General features: G+C 46.8%; 1 non-coding gene and 1 pseudogene across 1 annotated transcript; both read left to right on the top strand.

Moving 5' to 3' along the window:
- Positions 1–66: 66 nt before the first annotated feature.
- On the top strand, positions 67–4,769 carry LOC144164893 (uncharacterized; annotated as a pseudogene).
- Positions 4,770–4,866: 97 nt separating this feature from the next.
- Trnat-cgu (transfer RNA threonine (anticodon CGU)) lies at positions 4,867–4,938 on the top strand. The gene has a single exon. It is a non-coding gene; the product is annotated as a tRNA-Thr (tRNA).
- The last annotated feature ends 12,349 nt before the right edge of the window (positions 4,939–17,287 follow it).

Raw genomic sequence — 17,287 nt, 5'->3', positions numbered from 1 at the left:
TACAGGTCGTCGGGGCGCTATAGCTCGATTCTACTTCCGGTCACGCTCGCGTACGGACGCGGAATCATGAGCTCCGTCGGAGCGGCGTTTGCGGCCAAGTCTGGCCGCGGTACCAGGAGCGATAACGAAGCCCAGGAATACTCTGTTGTTCTGCCCCCTCTGCCAACCGGGTCTGTTGTTTTGAACACTGTCTTTTTGCATGGCGACGTAAGGGCGCGGCCTTACCGCGTGGAAGACTTCCGTGACGCGTTAATGCATGACGGTATGCTTGCCGACGTAGCTGCTCTCGGCACATACCAAATAAATCACATCTGGGCAGTTACCTTTAAGAGTGATGACGGGAAGAAGAAATTGCTTTTGAAGAAAGAAGTCACCGTCAAGGGCCACAAGTGCTTGGTAATTGACCCGTGCCACCAAGACGTCCGCCTCAAACTTCACTGGGTCCTGCACAATGCTCCGGACGACCAGATAAAGGAAGCGTTCGCGCCTTACGGCAGTGTTGTTGAAGTGACGAAGGAAAAGTGGCGCGTTAATGGCTGCACGAACTTCAGCAGCATGACACGCATCGTAGTGCTTCGCCTCAAAGGGGGCGTGGCTCGGGACGATTTGCCACATCAGCTGCGTGTCGGGGGCGAGCTAGCTCTCGTCGCTGTGCCAGGAAGGCCTCCGCTATGCCTTCGCTGCAACCAAACTGGGCACATTCGGAGGGAGTGCCGAGTTCCCAAGTGCAACGTCTGCCGCCGCTTTGGACATGACGGCGCCAACTGCGTGAAAACGTATGCGGCGGCCACAGGACCCGGTACGAATGAAGAGCGAAGTGAGCTCATAATGGACGAGGCGGAAGCAGAGGAGGTCGTCGGAAGCCCGTCTCTCGAGCGTACCTCAACCCCATGCGACGTGTCAGCAGGAAAAGGAGACGCCACCAAAGGTACTGCCACCGAGGCGACGACGGACAAGGAAGAACCTGGAGCCACACAGGCGCCGGAGGGGCTGCCTCAAGACACCCCACTTCCAAGTACAGACGACGGCTACCCGAGCGACGGCTCCATGGATGCCGAGGACGCCGTAACGCGTGGGAAAGGTGGTGCGGTGAACGAGCTTGCGTCTAAGCGTCCAAGGGGACAATGTGCTGCGGATGGTGATGTGACGAACCGAGAGGAGAACTCGTCAACGGGACCAGCAGTAAGGAGAAACGCCTCGACCCAAAGCCGAACATTCACGTCGGCGAGAAGAGGCCCCCAAAGCCACCGTCGTGAAAAATTTGTGTGTATCTGTTCTTCTTGCCACAGTGATTTACGCCAATACTGACGCATCCATGTATCCGTCAAATCACCGAGGTAAGCGGCATGCGGTCTGATTTTTTTCTCAAATGGCTGTACGCCTAGATACTGCAATTAATGTTGCCACAGTTAATGTCCGAGGATTGGCAACGAGAAGGAAGCAATGTCAGCTTAGTAGGCTGTTTGCGGACAGGGAGTTAGATATAATTGCAGTGCAGGAAACCAAAGTACAAAGCCAGGAAGTGACAGACCGCATGGTGCAGCCTTTCACAGCACATTTCAATGTGTGCGTTTCGCATGCTGTGGGGACATCGGCTGGGTGCGCTCTTTTCATTAGGCGATCACTGGGCATTGTTGAGCAGACGGTCGTAGTGGATCCCTGTGGCCGCTTTGTGATTTGCGATTTTTCTTTTTCCAACACTGAATGGAGAGTGATATGCATTTATGCACCTAACCGACAAAACGAAAGGGAAGTGTTTTTTCAAAGCTTTGGTAAACACCTTGATTGCGGAAGGGCTATAATTTTGCTTGGTGACTTCAACTGTGTGTGCATGCAAGAAGACAGAACAACAAAAGAGCGCATTAGAGATAGGGGTGCTGAGTGTTTGATGGATATAATTGAACGAAATTCTCTTGAAGACGTGGCTCTTTTCACGCCCAAAGGCCCAGTGTGGTTTACCCACTATCAACGGAGTAGCCACGCTAGACTTGATCGCGTGTATATTTCAAGCGAACTAGTCCCTCTGTGTGCCAATTACAAGGTCGAGGCTTTGGCTTACAGCGACCATTGCTTAGTGGCCTGCAGCCTTGGAACAAAGAAAAACGTACCGAAATGGAACTGGAAGTTGTGGAAATTGAACAGTCGCATTCTTACAGATGAACCTTTACAACCAAAGTTAACGAACTTTTTACTAATATGCACACGGACATGCGAATGAGCTGGGGGGCCAGATGGGAACTTTTTAAGGAACAAGTCAAGATTAGCGCAATAGAAAGGAGCACGATTCTAAATAAACAACGAAGAAAGAATGAGGAAGACCTACGCCAACAGTTAAGTACCTTTCTGCTAGAAGAAAGCATAAACCCCGGGGAATTCAAACAAGAGATAAGAGATACGAAAAACAGGCTAGAAGCAATCGATACTGAACGCTACAGGGGAGCCATCGTCAGAGCACGCGCAGATAAAATGTGGATGGGAGAAATGCCCACAAAGCGTGCGCTATCAGACGAAAAGCGCTATGCGCAGAGGAACATAATAAAGGAAATAACGTACCGTAATAACGTTACAGACAACAAGGAAATGATTGAGCGCGCATTCGTAGAGTACTACACAGAACTGCTGGGCACGCACATTCCAGAGGATGAAGGTTTCGCTAAGGAATTTTTACCGCTCATGCCCAAGTTAGATAAAGATGTATGTGACATAATCGAAGCACCAATTAGTGTTGGGGAACTAGAAAGAGCAATCGATGAGCTGAGCGTTGGCAAGTCACCTGGTCCAGATGGCCTAGGCGCAGAATTTTACAAGGCATTTAAAACGGCGGCGGCAGTGTTTTTATGTGAAGTGCTTGTGGAGGCGTACGAAATACGTGTGCTTCCGCAAACGTTTAAGGAGACCTACATAGTCTTGATACCAAACTGCGAGGAAAGAATAAAGCTACTGTCCGTAAAGTCTTATAGGCCAATTAGTCTGACTAATGTAGACTATAAAATTTACATGAAGGTCGTAGCACGAAGGTTGCAAACCGTAATTCAGTGCCTGGTAGGTCCACATCAAACTTGTGGTATCAAGCACCGCACAATAAGCACTAATGTTCATGTAGCTAGAAGTGTTTTGGAGTGCTGTGATGCTTTCTCGGGTCGTGTGGCAATGGTGCAACTGGATCTGGAGAAAGCTTTTGACCGGGTATCGCACGATGTACTGTTTAGCATCTTAAAATACGTGAATGTCGGATCCGTTATTCTGGAGGGTACAAAAATGGCCTACGCCGGTTGTAAAGCGAGCATCATTGTTAACAAAAACGTAACTGAGGCGATAAACATAGGATGCTCGGTCAGGCAAGGCTGCCCATTATCCCCACTACTTTTTGCTATATATCTTGAACCTTTCTGCCTAAGAATAATGAAGGAGGAGGGAATACGAGGATTCCAATTGCAGAGTGCGAAAGTAAAACTGCTCGCTTACGCAGATGATATTGCTGTTTTTGTCCGGATCAAGAGAGCGTAAGTGAAACAGTTAAGGTGGTGAAGTCCTTTTGCAAAAATTCAGGAGCGGTAGTTAATTGGGATAAATGTTCGGGATTTTGGCACGGAAACTGGAACTCAACGCCCCCTCTTTTCGAGAACATACAATGGGCAGCTTTGCCGACAAAGTATCTCGGTGTGCCGCTGGAACATTACCGTGATACTGGCCAGTACTGGAGTGACGAGACAGAAAAGCTGAGGGAAAAAACAAGAAACTGGCAAGGGCGCAACTTTTCGATGTTTGCCCGTGCCACGATCTGCAACCTTTTTTTGTTAACCAAAGTGTGGTACATGCTACAAGTGTTATGCATGACTCGTGTAAATGTTCAAAAAATCCACAGGGTTTTTGCTGTTTTTATCTGGTCTTCCAGTTGGGAAAGAACGAGTCGTACTAATCTTTTCAGATCAGTAAGGAAAGGAGGACTTGGTCTCTGCCATTTATTTTTACGACAAGTTGTCGCAAGGTTTTGTTTTTTGCGGGACCAAAAAGATTTATTCTTGCGCACGGTTATTCAAGTCCGGTTGAAACATGTCCTACCTGAGTTTGTTGTGTCCTCTAGCAGTCATTTTGGTAATGGGGTAAGGGGATACCTACGAGAAGTAGCCCTGTCATTTGAGTTTCTGAAAGTGCGGTTCTGACTTGAATACCTGTCTAGCGTTTCAAGAAAGTGCCTGTACAAGGACCTTGTCGATGTTTGTTTGCCAGTACCACTGTAAAGGTCGTTATACGGAAATGGCTCCGGATCTGATGTTCTCATGAGGGTTAAAAGAATGCCCGTAAAACCAAGTATGAAATCTTTTTTCTTTAAATTGCACAGCGAGACGCTACCTGTAAATGTATGGTTAGCAGAGAGAGGTTTCTTCGTCCCATGGACAACAAACTGTAGTCTGTGTAAAAAACCGGAAACGGTCAATCATGTGTTTATTGAATGCTGGGACCCGGTGTTCCACTGGGATATCCTTCAGCGCACGTTGAAGAAGGAGCTACCCATAACCCCACAGGGTATTCGGTTCCTGCCCCTGGAAAGTGAGGGTGGTGTACCGTATGACTTAATCATGGTGCTCAGCCTGCACAGCATATGGAGGACGAGAATGGCCGTGCGAAATGCGGACATCAATGCCCGACCTGTCAGGGAAAACTTTATTGAAAGTGTGCAGTACATAAGGGAGGTGCTCCGTGTAGAGGATGAACCGCCAGAGTGGTTGCCTGTCCTCGATGATCTAGTGTGCCTTAGGAAGTTTTAAAACCTCTCTGTGAGCCAAGGCTGGCACACAGGTTTTAACATTATGCATGTCTGTTTCTGTTCTGTAAAAATGTCTAAGCAGGCAATAAAAAAAAAAGGGCGCTATAGCTCAGTGGTAGAGCGCTGTTCTCGTGAACCAGAGGCCGTGAGTTCAATCCTCAGTGGCGGCAATCATTTTTTTGTTTGTTGTAAAATAAGCAAAAAACAAGGGGAATACGTAGCAATGCAGGTAGTCGGGCTAGCTCAGTGGTAGAGCGCTCGTCTCGTTAACCGGAGGCCGTGAATTCAATCCTCACTGGCAGCAATCATTTTTTGTTTGTTGTAAAATAAGCATAAAACAAGGGGAATACGCTACAATGTAGGTGTTCAGGGCCGCTACAGCTCATTGGCAGATTTTCACTTCCGGCCACCGAGGTGAGCGGACGTGTGAACATGAGCTCTCCTAGAGCGGATACAGCATCCCGTCAGGGTTGAGGAAACAGAAAAGCTGCTAGCGAAGACCAGGAGTATCAAGTCATGCTGCCAAGTATCCCATCAGGTCGTTCGTAAATAATACTGTGTTTTTGCACGCAGACCGCAGGGCCCGGCCTTATCGTGTAGAAGATTTCCGGGACACTTTGATTCGTCTGAAGCTGCTCCCAGATGTGCTCGCGCTGGGGGTGTATCAGATGAATCACGTTTGGGCGATAACGTTCAGCAGCGCAGACGCAACAAGGAAAATGGTGCATGCCAAGGAAGTCACCGTGAAAGGACACCGCTACGTCGTTATCGACCCCAGCAACCAGGATGTGCGGTTTAAGTTGCATTGGCTGCTGTACAACTTCCAAGACGACGACGTGCGCGTTGCCCTTGCCGCGTACGGCAAGGTTGTCAGCGTGACGAGGGAGCGCTGGCGTGTTCACGGCGCCGTAGACAAAGGTTCGACGACTCGATGGGTGCCGCTTCAGCTCAAGCCAGGTGTCAAGGCCGACGACCTACCGCATCAGCTTCGCGTCGCCGGTGACCAAGCCCTGCTTGTGGTGCCTGGACGGGCGCCCATGTGCCTGCGTTTCCAGTGCTCCGGTCGCGTACGACGTGAGTGCCGTGTGCCACGCTGTGGTGTTTGTTTTCGGCTTGGCCATGACGATACCCAGTGCGTGAAAACGTACGCGAATGTGGCAGGACCCGTGACGAACGAGGAAGACTCCGAACTGGCCATGGACGGAGCGGAGGTGGAAGCTGCTGCGGGAGGAGGAGGGGAAACGTCGCCCACCGAACCACCTGTAACACAGGTGGACCCCGCAACGACGGAACCGGCTCTGCAAGGCACTCCTGGTGCTGACGGGGTCACCGGAGAGCAAATCAAAATGAAGACAACCCAATGGGCGAGTCGGGGCCGCTGAAAATCAACCCACGCGGCGAGAGTGACAACGACAAAGACGAGTTGGACGCAGTGGTTAAAAGACCGCGCAAGGAGGACAGCAGCAGCGGTGAGAAGCCTTCGGCTACCACGTCTGCGGAACCAGCAAGGGAAACGTTCGGGCGACGGTCTTCCTTCAAGTTGAAACCGAACGGGACAAAAGACGTAGGGTGGCGGCAACGCCCCCACATTAGCGGGCAACGGCTATGAGTGTTGTGTGTTGAAGCGCTGGACCATGTGAACCTGAACCACCTTCGACGTGGAAAGGTGAGCCCTGAACACGAAGTGCAACAAGTTGGTAAGGTCAAGCATGACTGCAAATATTAGTCCGGTCATTACGCTATGTGTTTTGAGGGGAAATGTGTCTAGTACCGGTACACATTATTTGTTGATAAAGTGTTTTGTACGCCCCTAACCTTTGTCAATGGCTGATAAAAGTCATGCATTGTGCGCTAATGTCCGCGGGTTGTCGGCCAGGCGGAGGCAGTACCAGCTCAGTCGGCTGCTTCTGGACGAAGGTTTAGATTTGGTGGCCGTTCAGGAGACCAAAGTCGAGAGCCAGGAGCATACAGATCGGATGGTCCAGCCATTTACAGCACGATACTACGTTTGTCTGAGCCACGCTATCGGTATGTCCACTGGGTGCGTAATTTTTATTAGAAAAAGTCTAGGTATAGTGATAGAGGCGGGTGTAACAAGTGAGGTGGGACGGTTTGTTTTTGTTGATTTTTCGTACATTGAATGCTGTTGGCGTATTATTTGTGTTTATGCTCGTAATAAGGAAAATGATCGAAATGTTTTTTTTATTTGGTAGAACCGTTTTTGAAGTGCGACAGACGTGTGATATTCTTGGGTGATTTTAACTGTGTGTGCTCTACTGAAGATCGTTCCAGGAATTCAGCCAAACGTGATAAGAGTTCTTTGCTGTTGTCCACAATGATTGGTACCCATTGCCTATAGGATGTAGGACTCACACTCAGGAGCGGAGTTACCCCTCGCTACACGCATTTTCAGCGCGAGTGTCATGCCCGACTCGGCCGGGCCTACGGTTCATTAGAGATAGTTGCACTGATCAGCGCATATGAAGTAAAGCATGTGTCATTTAGTGACCATAGCTTAGTGATGTTTACTGTAGGAGCAAAGAAAATAATGACCAATTTTAACTGAGACCTGTGGAAGTTCAATACAAACCTGCTAAATGATTAGAAATTCGTGGGATGTGTAGAGGGAGAGTTAGAAAAACTATTGTCATGTCAAACGAACACCTACAGTGCGATGTAGGAAGAAGTAAAAAGTAATATAAAACGTATGGCAATAGAAAAAGCAGGCATCCTTCGCCATGACGAAAGAAAAAAAGAAAACGAGCTGGAAGCACAACTGGTCTACCTCACAGAAATAGAAAGTACCCAGCCTGGTACGTTTTTAAATGAAATAAAAGACGTTAAAATCCAACTTCAAGTACAAATGTTCATGTTGTGCGCAGTGTGCTGGAGTGTTGTGATATCTTTTTTAAAAGGGTCGCTATGCTCCACATTGATTTCGAGAAAGCGTTCGACCGAGTGTGCCATGAGATTCTTTTTTGTATTTTGGAGCATATAAATGTTGGTGATGTGATCATACAGGGAGTGCGTATGACGTACTCTCACTGCTGCACGCACCTTATAATTGACAAGAATGTCACGGGAAGTATTCCTGTACTGTCTTCTGTGCGACAAGGATGTCCAGCTTCTCCTCTTCTGTTTTCCATTTATTTGGAACCTTTTTGTTTTTGACAGTGGAGTACGTGGTTTTCATTTACACACAAGCGAAGTGAAGTTACTAATATACGCGTATTATGTGGCGGTTTTTTGTGAAGACGAGGAGAGTGCGAGTGCAACCATACTGATGACAAAGGAGTATTGTAGTGTCACTAACAGCTGTGGGAATTGGGCCAAGTGTGCGGGGTTCTTTCCGGGGTATCTGGGAGAACACCAGCTGCGTTTAAAAAAGTGTTTGACGTGTACACCAGCACTTTTTCCGGAGTTCCCCTAGATAGATATCAGGATAGCGGCGAGAACTGGGAATCAGAGGCAGAGAAATTGCGCAAAAAACAACGAAGTGGGGCGTTCGCCCATGGTCTGTTTTCTTACTTGCCACAGTATGCAACCTGTTTATTTTGGCGGCGCTGTGGTACGTGCTGCAAGTTCCACATTGTTCATGGGTCCACGTGCAGCGAATGCGGAGTATTTCCCGCCTTCATTTGGTCATCGGTGTGGGAGTGCTCCAGTCGAGGTAACCTTTTTCGCAGAGTATGCACGGGATGTTGGCCTACGCCACGTTTTGGTACGTTAAATGGTAAATCGCTTTATGTTTTGCGGGATACACGTTATCCATATCTTCGCACTTTCATGCATATCCCACTAGTAAATGCATTGCCTATGTACATTGTTTCGTGTGAGAACGAAAGATGTTTTTCTGTAAAAGGCTATATAAAGGAAGTGTTCGAGTCATTTCGGTTGCTTACAGTGCGATTTTGAGTTGAACATTGGCACAAATCCAATACATGGTTCGTGGTATTAACCACTGTTTCCAGGAAAATCCATACAAATAATATGTGGGGAATGCTGTTCCCGGTACCACGTCATCGCGAAGTGCTTAGTTCTTGTCCGGGGCAAGATGTGTTATCCCGTGTAATAAGAGGCGGTCCCAGTATCCGTGAAAGCTTTGCTTTTTAAGGTCATACTGGAACGTTGCCAGTTATAACGTAGATGGAGGAGGTGGGTTTGTTTTTTGGCTGGTAAAACATATGTGCGTTGTGTGCCAAAGCCGAAAAAATGGAGCATGTTTTTGCGGATTGCTGGGACGCCCATTTTTTTCGGAACGGGTTGATTGATTGTTGGGTTTAACGGGCCGACGTAACGCAGCCGATGATGCGTGCTGTAGTGGAGTTCTCCGGAATAATTTTGACCACCTGAAGATCTTTATTTAGCGGGCGCCGGAATCTCGTACACACGGGCGTTTTTGCTTTTCGCCTCCATTCGAGAAGCGCCCACCTCGTCCGGGAATCGAACATGCGTCCTCGTGCTCAGCAGCGCAACACCTTGACTACTAAACCACAGGGGCGGGTTGTTGGGAACGTCTTACAAAGAACGCTAAAGGAAGACCTGCCCTTAACAGCGCGTGGCATTAGGTTGCTTCCGGTTGACCGCGAAGATGGTGTCCCGTGTGACTTGATGATGGCGCTGGGGTTACATACCATTTTGAGTTGCAGGACAGCTTTGCGACACGGGAACCCGAATACGGTCATGTTGAGCAATTTTTTTGCTGAAAATATTAAGCTACTGTACGAAGTGTAGAAGAGTCAGGACCCCGAACAAGAATGGCTATCGGTGTTGTAAGTGTTAGGTACATCTGATGTTTATTTTAGGTCCTGTCATCAGAAAAAGTTGCGCGTGCGGTTTTCAATTTATCCGTGACTTGTGTAAACGAAAATCAAGAAAAAAACCGCATAGCTCAGTGGTAGGACGCTGGTCTCGTAAACGAGAGGTTGTGAGTTCAATCCTCACTGCCAGCATTCAGATTCAGTTGCCTCTAAAGTTACCTTGAATGAGTGGATTACGCATAAATGCGGCTTGAAGTGGCCGCGCGAGCTCAGTGGTAGAGCGCTGGTCTTGTAAACTAGAGCTCGTGAGTTCAATCCTCAATATCGGCCTTCATTTGTTAATGTTTGCAAAATTAACTCAAATTGAGTAATGCATGAAAGAAAACGGACCGGCAGGGCCACTATAGTTCTACATACACAAGCGCGTTATCTAGGAGTCCATCCGGATTATTATCAAGGTAGCGGAGACTACCCGGAATTTGAAACATGAGAACTGTCCCAAAAGAATAATCGTAGGTCACACATTGCTGTTTTCGCAGGTGCCACTGTCCGCAACTGTTTCATCTTACAAAAGATGTGCTACGTTGCCAAAGTGCGTTATTTCTTGCTGCCCACGGGCAGCGAATACACTAAGTATTATCAACATTCATCTGGCCATGAGCGTGGGTGCGGACGAGCCGGAAAGACGTTTTTGTCGAGTAAGGCAAGTGTCCTTTGTTTAATGCGATATCACTATTAGGTGTATTGCCTTTGCATATTGTTTCGTGTGTAACTGAAAATTGAGGTGCCGAATAGGCTACTTAAAGCAATTACTGGAGTCTCTAAAGTTTATAACTGTCCGAGTTTTAATAAAGTATTGAGACTGTTGCGAGAAAAACCGTCATTAAAGTCGTAGGGAAAGGTGGTTCCCGGTCTCTCTCTATAACGAAATGTTTTGTTCTGGCGCAAGGCAGATTGTGCTATACCGCATTAGAGAGATGGCCGTTCCAGCATCCCTTAAAGCTAATTTTCTCTTTTAGACAAAGAAATGTTACCGGCCAAGACGTGGAGGAAGAAGGGTCTGCTCGTTGGGTTTTCTAATATGAGTACGTTTTGTGCATAACCCAAGACAGTGTAACACGTTTTCACGAAATGCTGGGACGCAATACTTTTTGCGACGCGTTGCAAAGAAGCATAAAAAAAGACTTCTCAGTCTCACGGCATGGCGTACAATTTTTTTATGTTGACTGACATGATAGTGTGCATAATCGCTTGATTAGGACACTGAGTCCACATTCAATTTTTTTATCAAGTGTGACAGTGCGACATGCCTATGCAAATGTGCTTACTTTGAGCAAGTACCTCGCACAAAGTGTCCGATTGGTGTTTTGAGTGAGCAAATTACAGGATCCTGTTCTTCAATGGCTCCTTATTTTGGAAGAGTCGTGTTCATTTATTGTTTATGTTAGGTCTTTTATAGGCCAAAGCTTGCGAGTCCATTTTAAACAGCGAAGCTTTTAGGCAAATCAAAATTTTTTGTGTCCGCGGTTAAAAATACCAAACAATTGCCTAGCACCCACCGTCAGCGCGTGCCTCGCCGCGGCCACCCGAAGTCCTTTGCGCAAGTTTGTCAAGCCAACTATTCCCACTAAGGGAGATTGGCCAAGACGGTGTAAAAACAAACCTTCACCGTTCGCAATAATGGGGGAAGCACTTGGTCAGAACGACAGACAGCAGCGTTCGCCGTAATCGTAGCAACAGTTACTCGGAACAGGAAATACACGCCATAGCGGTCGCCCTTCCGAGTTGATGTCCAGTGTTTCACTTCCACAGATATAAAGGAAGCTCCCCTAATAGCAAGAGTGATGGATTAAAGGTCGTTGCGAAAGCGAAAAATCAAATTGGCTGCTTCCTTCACTATTTTAATTTGCCCTTGAGTGTATTATTCGGTGGAAAAGGTAATCACGAGAAAACGCCGCTATAACTCAGTGGTAGAGCCCTGACCAGAGATTGTCTTTGCGTTTGTGACTAACGTCATTATTTCTGGGAACTTATGAAATTGGGGTAAAAAAAGTGGTGCATTCAACAACGGGGACTGAAATGCCCTCTATAGCTCAGGAATTCCACTTCCTGTCACCCGAGCGTGCTGACGCGGAACAATGGACTCAGAACGGCAATAGCGACCAAGTGTTTCCGTGGTGCCAGGATGGAAGCGCGCGGGGATAACGGGTATCAAGTTATCTTGACCCAATTTCCGACATGAAGCGTCGTGAAGAATGTGCATGACATGAACAACTTGCATAACATAAACTTGCAAAATTCCTTTTGCAAGTGCAGGAAAAACGTGGTACAGTAAACCCTCGTTAATTCGAACTCGCAGAGAACAATAAAATTGTTCCAAATAAGCGGAGTATGAATTACCAGGCGGGTGCGAGAAATAATACATATCACCCCATACTACACGGGCATAACGGAAAGAAGACACTTGTGAACTTTTTATTGTGAATTAGACGCTACTAAACTCCACAGCGACTGCGGCGCAAAGACAACCTGCAGCGGCATGCAGCGGAACAGTGGGTCCGGTGGCGTGGCGCCCGCGGGGCATAGCAGGATCAGTGCGGCTTTTTATACGCTATATCACATTAACTGTCCTGTTCTTGCTGACATGTACAATGAAGAATACCAACCTACAGCGCTTCAACTATCCCACTGTACACCGCATGTGGTACTAAATAGGAATAGACGGCTCGAATAAACAAAGGGCTGTGAAAGTGTAGTGAGAAATCATTCTAAGATATACACACTTCAAAGCTTTCATGAAGGTTCTTGAGGAAAGTGTAAAACCGGTAATGCAGCAGATGTTTGCAGTGCATGAGACATGTGCCACAATTGGTCTTAACAAAAATAACAATCATACGTAACGCAAGGTAGACTCGTGGTCAAATAAAATACGAGCATGAAAATAAGAACCGGAATACGCAAAAAACATACTGTTCATTGATGTGCATCAAGGGCACGCTGTTGTTAATTTCAGAAAGTCACATTTGCAAACTTTGGTTTTGTGACTCGTCACGCGTCATTTTGACTTGCGTGGAAAGAAACCGGTGCGCTAATTGTGTGTTCTTCTATATATATGCTTGTTATCGCGGTTCATTTGTCCATTACTGTTCATGTTCGAATGGTGAGAAGCAATGTACGCGGGAAGGCTATTCTCCAGGTGGAGCTGCGTGAGGTCACAGTTACAGTTAGGTAAGGTCTCAGTTACGTGATGGGTACAGGGAAGAATGAATGTGGTACAGTAGCGCCCTGCAAGGGAGAGTGTGCGTTTGCAGGAGTCACCAGGTACGTTCTTGTGAATGGGTGAGTTCATGATGTGCGGGGGATATTATCTAACTGCCCCGCGTGTGGTGTCTGTGCTACAGTTCCCCACTCTATGTGGGGCTGCTCTCTTGACCACTTTCCATTCAATAACCTCTGACGAACAGTGGGACGGAGCGCTGGGTAGCTCTGACCCAAGAGTACAAGCCTCACTCGTGGCCAGAGCTGCTACTGTCGGTGCTAGACTTGTGCCGGCGGCCACCCGCTCCTTTAACCTATTTTCGATCAATAAATGTTTATCTCTCTCGCTCTTTCTCTCTCTCTCTCATGAGTTCACACGTAATACCATAAATTTAGGACGGTGCCTCGTGCTTTGGCACGGTGAGTGTCTCGCACGTCTTGCGTTTTACGCTTGTGTGAGCTGAACCAATACCTCCATAAAGTAATTTAGAGACCCACGGCTATATTTTCACGAGAGTGATTCTGACTCGTGGGGGCAAGTGCAATCACTCTGGGAGACAGCGCGTAAATTAAGAGCCAATATGCTCTGAGAGCATGCGAGAGCTGCGTCTTGTAACCTTTTTTGGGTGGAACGATTTTTTTTTGTTAAGCGACTGCTTTTTTTTCGCACTAGAATGTGTATAAGATATAAAGTGCTGTTTTTGTTTGGTCGTCCACTCGGGAGAGGAGCAGAAAAATTAGTTTATTTCGGCGGTCGTGCCATGGGAACCTAAACCAAACACATGTGCCAGTTCTACAGCGCGTAAACCGATCATTGCTTTTGTAGTTTTCGAGACCATTTTCTGCGCGTGATATTTCAAAGTAGGCTAATGCGTACATTGCCCGAAAAGGGTGATTTCATGAAAAACGAATGCTGCGTGGTGTTCATAGAGATTTTGAAGATTGTTTTATGATTCGAATTTGGTATTTTATTTTTTTATGCTATATTCGTCCAATGTACCCTGAAAATAACCTAAAATAATGCGGTAGATATTCTATGCCATGCAATCTTCGTGCATTGTGTAGGGCCTACTGTTGAGCTCTCCCCAATGGAATGTGTTAGATTTGATGGAGCGTATAGAAGTGTCACATGGAGCAAAGTCTTCTTTCTGTTACATACCCGTGCGGTAGCAGTTCGGACCTCGATGAAGGCTAGGCGGTTGCTATGTGGTGGAGAACTCACCGCTATAGTTCTAAAAAGCCTCAAACAATATAGCATGTCTTTCTAGATTGTTGGGCACTAGTTACCGTAATTACCCGATTCTAGCGCGCACCTTTTTTCCGCAAAAATAGGCCGAAAAATTGCATGCGCGTTAGAATCGGATACGAAATCGAAACTGCCGAAACAGCTGAAATTTCGTTCCACCCATCGCCATCGCCATCTCAAGATGGCGCCAAAGCTTTTCACAACAATTTTTCAGATCTAGGCGACTAGGCTTTTCTTTCGGCGTTCACACAAATCCTCAAATTATTCCACTTGCGTGCTTGATAACAGCAATGGCAGCAGCGGCAACGAAGGTGCGCCGCTTCCGCGGCTTACGAGCGGCTCGCACGCGTTCACAACGAGCGGTTGGCTGAAGCGTATGCCTCTGGAGAAGCTCGCGGGATGGGCATGCGAGGCGTGGGCCACGATCCCATCGAACATGGTTGAACGTTCGTTCAGAAGTGTGGCATCGCGAACGCGCTTGACGGCACCAATGACGAGATGTTGCGGTCAGCGGAAGCCGACAAGGAGCTCTCGGAAAGCTACGAGGAGTGAGACGAGTGAGATTACTTCGTGGAATAAATCACCCGTTTCTCTCGCATTCGTTTTTCTTGCTCACAAAGTTCCTTGCGCGTTACAAACGGAGGTGAAAGTTTTTTTGGTTTTTTGCCTGGAAAATCGGGTGCGCGTTAGAATCGGGGGCGCGTTAGAATCGGGTAATTACGGTATGTTAGAAATGCCTGTCAATGGAGTCTACAGGACTACTTTCATTGGAGCACATATATCATACAGTTTTTGAACATAAACAGCGCAAACGCAATGGTGAGCGATCTCGTTTTTTTATAAGACTGCATAGTCAGGGGATCGCGCATTGCGTGTGTCCACGCTGATCTGGCAGCAAGAAAAGAAAACCCTTCACAAAAACAGGATTGTCAGAATCCGTGGAAGGTACACAAGAAGGGTGAGTATAATATAACCCTGCCGTACCCGCCACTACGGACATTGGCCAAAGCGTGCTTATGGTTTTTTTGGGGCCTTAAGAGGGACGAATCCGTTCGTGCAAAGACTAAGCTTACGCCGGTCAACGCAGCGGCCTCAGATTGGGCAAAGCTAGGGCCGATATCGTACAAGTAGCGGGAAATACAGTGTGGTAATCTTATTGCATGCGGAACACTGCACAGGCGGCCAAATTACCCGCGTTAGCAGAGGGGACAGAAGAGGCGGGTTGGCGAAATATATGCGGAGTTCGGGAAAGGAAAACAGTCCTCTTGAGAAATGGATTCAGAAACCGTGCAAATCAGCCACCAAGGGCGGCTGGCTCGCTTTGAGTGGCTTATGTGCTACCTCGCCACGACATCAGCCGTTACGGCAAACCTGGAGCGTGCGTAGTGCACGAACACTTGTGCAGAGTAGGATAAGCATGACGGTAGGATGGGCTGACTCCGGTACGATGGAGGTGCCTCGCCCGTGAAATCTTCTGGGCACACTCGTTATCAGGATGCCCTACATGACCGTGAATCCACCACACTGTTATAGTGCTAAAAGACTGGTGTATAGACCGGCACGAACGTTAATTTTGGTGGGCCGCGAACAGCCTACGTAGTCGAATAATAAAGAGCGTAGAGGGCATAGGTGCGTTCCGTGAAAGTGTAGACATGATGTCCACTTTCCAGATGGCGAGTCGCTACAACACTTTATACTAGGGGTATACATAGACGAGTAGCGCGCAGCTTGAGTTTTGTTATATGGTAGTCTGAGGGAGACTAACCATCGTCTCCAAGACCGCTGCAGCCTATTTCTGTTTGCCTACGATCCCGTTTCTACCCCTGCTTACCACGAAGCCTACCGCAGGCTTACGAAAACGCTTGATCGCCAACACCTCTGCTATTCAAAGAGTGTAACTGTACTCGTGTTGTGATTATACCGAAAGAAATGTGATGATTAACCGCTAAGACGACTGGGAGATTAGGCTCTAATTTAAATTTCATCGCTAGGCTGTTCAGACTGTAAATGTTTTTAACGTAAAAGTTGTAAATGTTTGGAAAATACCGGTTAATACATGGGCTTCCATCGGTGTGAAACAAACATTGCTCCGTTTGACCGCTAAAATAAAGCTCTAGTCCTTCCAAGTCCCCCGGAAGTAAACAATGACGTTGTTTACCTGACGAAACACACTTATAATATGCTTTAAAGTTTGCTGTAAATACATGAAAAATATACATACTTCAGAAGTACGAATAAGCGCAAGCGTGTCACGACTGATTCAATATCCATGCCCTTGAAACAGGGGTAGTAAACCTTCGTCCATGGTTCGTAGTTTAGAAAGTGTGAGTAATATTTTTTCCTTGCATCTGCTTCTGATGAAGACCGCTCCTCGGGTGTAGTTTTTATTTGCTGTCCTGTTACATTTCGAGATATTGAATTGACATTAATGTTGACTTGTGTCCACATTTAATTACAGATGCAGGTTAGTGAGGCATTATATTTTACCTGGCATGTTCAAAGAGGCAGTGAATGGAATCTTCAAGATAGGTTTAATAGAAAGACTGCTTTTTCCGGGTAACAATGGTACCAACTGTATCGCAAACTTGACGTCCCAAAATCTTGCGTGTGCCATCGGCCGCCACCAAACTAAGGCGTCGATGAGACACATGACTGAATGGTTGTAGGAGGTCCTGCAGGTCTTAAGGAGCGCACCAGTCGAAAGGCTGACTGCTGTTATCACACGTAAAATTGTTTTTTGTGATGGCCCATATGCCTTGACCTGGGCCCATAACGTCACTGCAGCGCAGAATTTGAACGCTTTGAAATAGTTTGTGAGTATTTTGGTAAAAAAAATGTCTATCAAGACTGGAGTGGATCCCAGTGAATAACTCAAGGTTAGGTAATTCAAATAAAACCATGTTGTATATTGCGTTCATTGTCCCTTTAAACGCAAAAAAAGTTTACCGGTGTAGCGGATTGTAAATATTTATTATCGCAACAATTTAGTACCGTTTTGTCAAAATTGTATGCATCTTGCACATGGCGATTGCGCATCATCATGTAGTATCAAAACAAAAGAAAATGAAGACACATGGTGTTGAAACCAATCTCTTACAATCAGAATATTTTTTTAATAATGTATCGCTGCAACTGGAAGTTTAGTGCAGCTAGTCCTTTAACAAATGACTAAGTTTGAGTACAATAACTCTGCTGCCTCTTATATTTAGTAGAAAAAGCTTTCTATTTATTGATAATAATAGATAGTCACATGCT

This window comes from Haemaphysalis longicornis, unplaced genomic scaffold (assembly GCF_048455015.1).
Source record: "Haemaphysalis longicornis isolate Haplotype H1 unplaced genomic scaffold, Haemaphysalis longicornis Haplotype H1 scaffold_14, whole genome shotgun sequence".
In the NCBI taxonomy this organism is placed as follows: domain Eukaryota; kingdom Metazoa; phylum Arthropoda; class Arachnida; order Ixodida; family Ixodidae; genus Haemaphysalis; species Haemaphysalis longicornis.
Note: the sequence above shows the minus strand (reverse complement) of the source record. Positions and strands in the feature narration are given on the sequence as shown.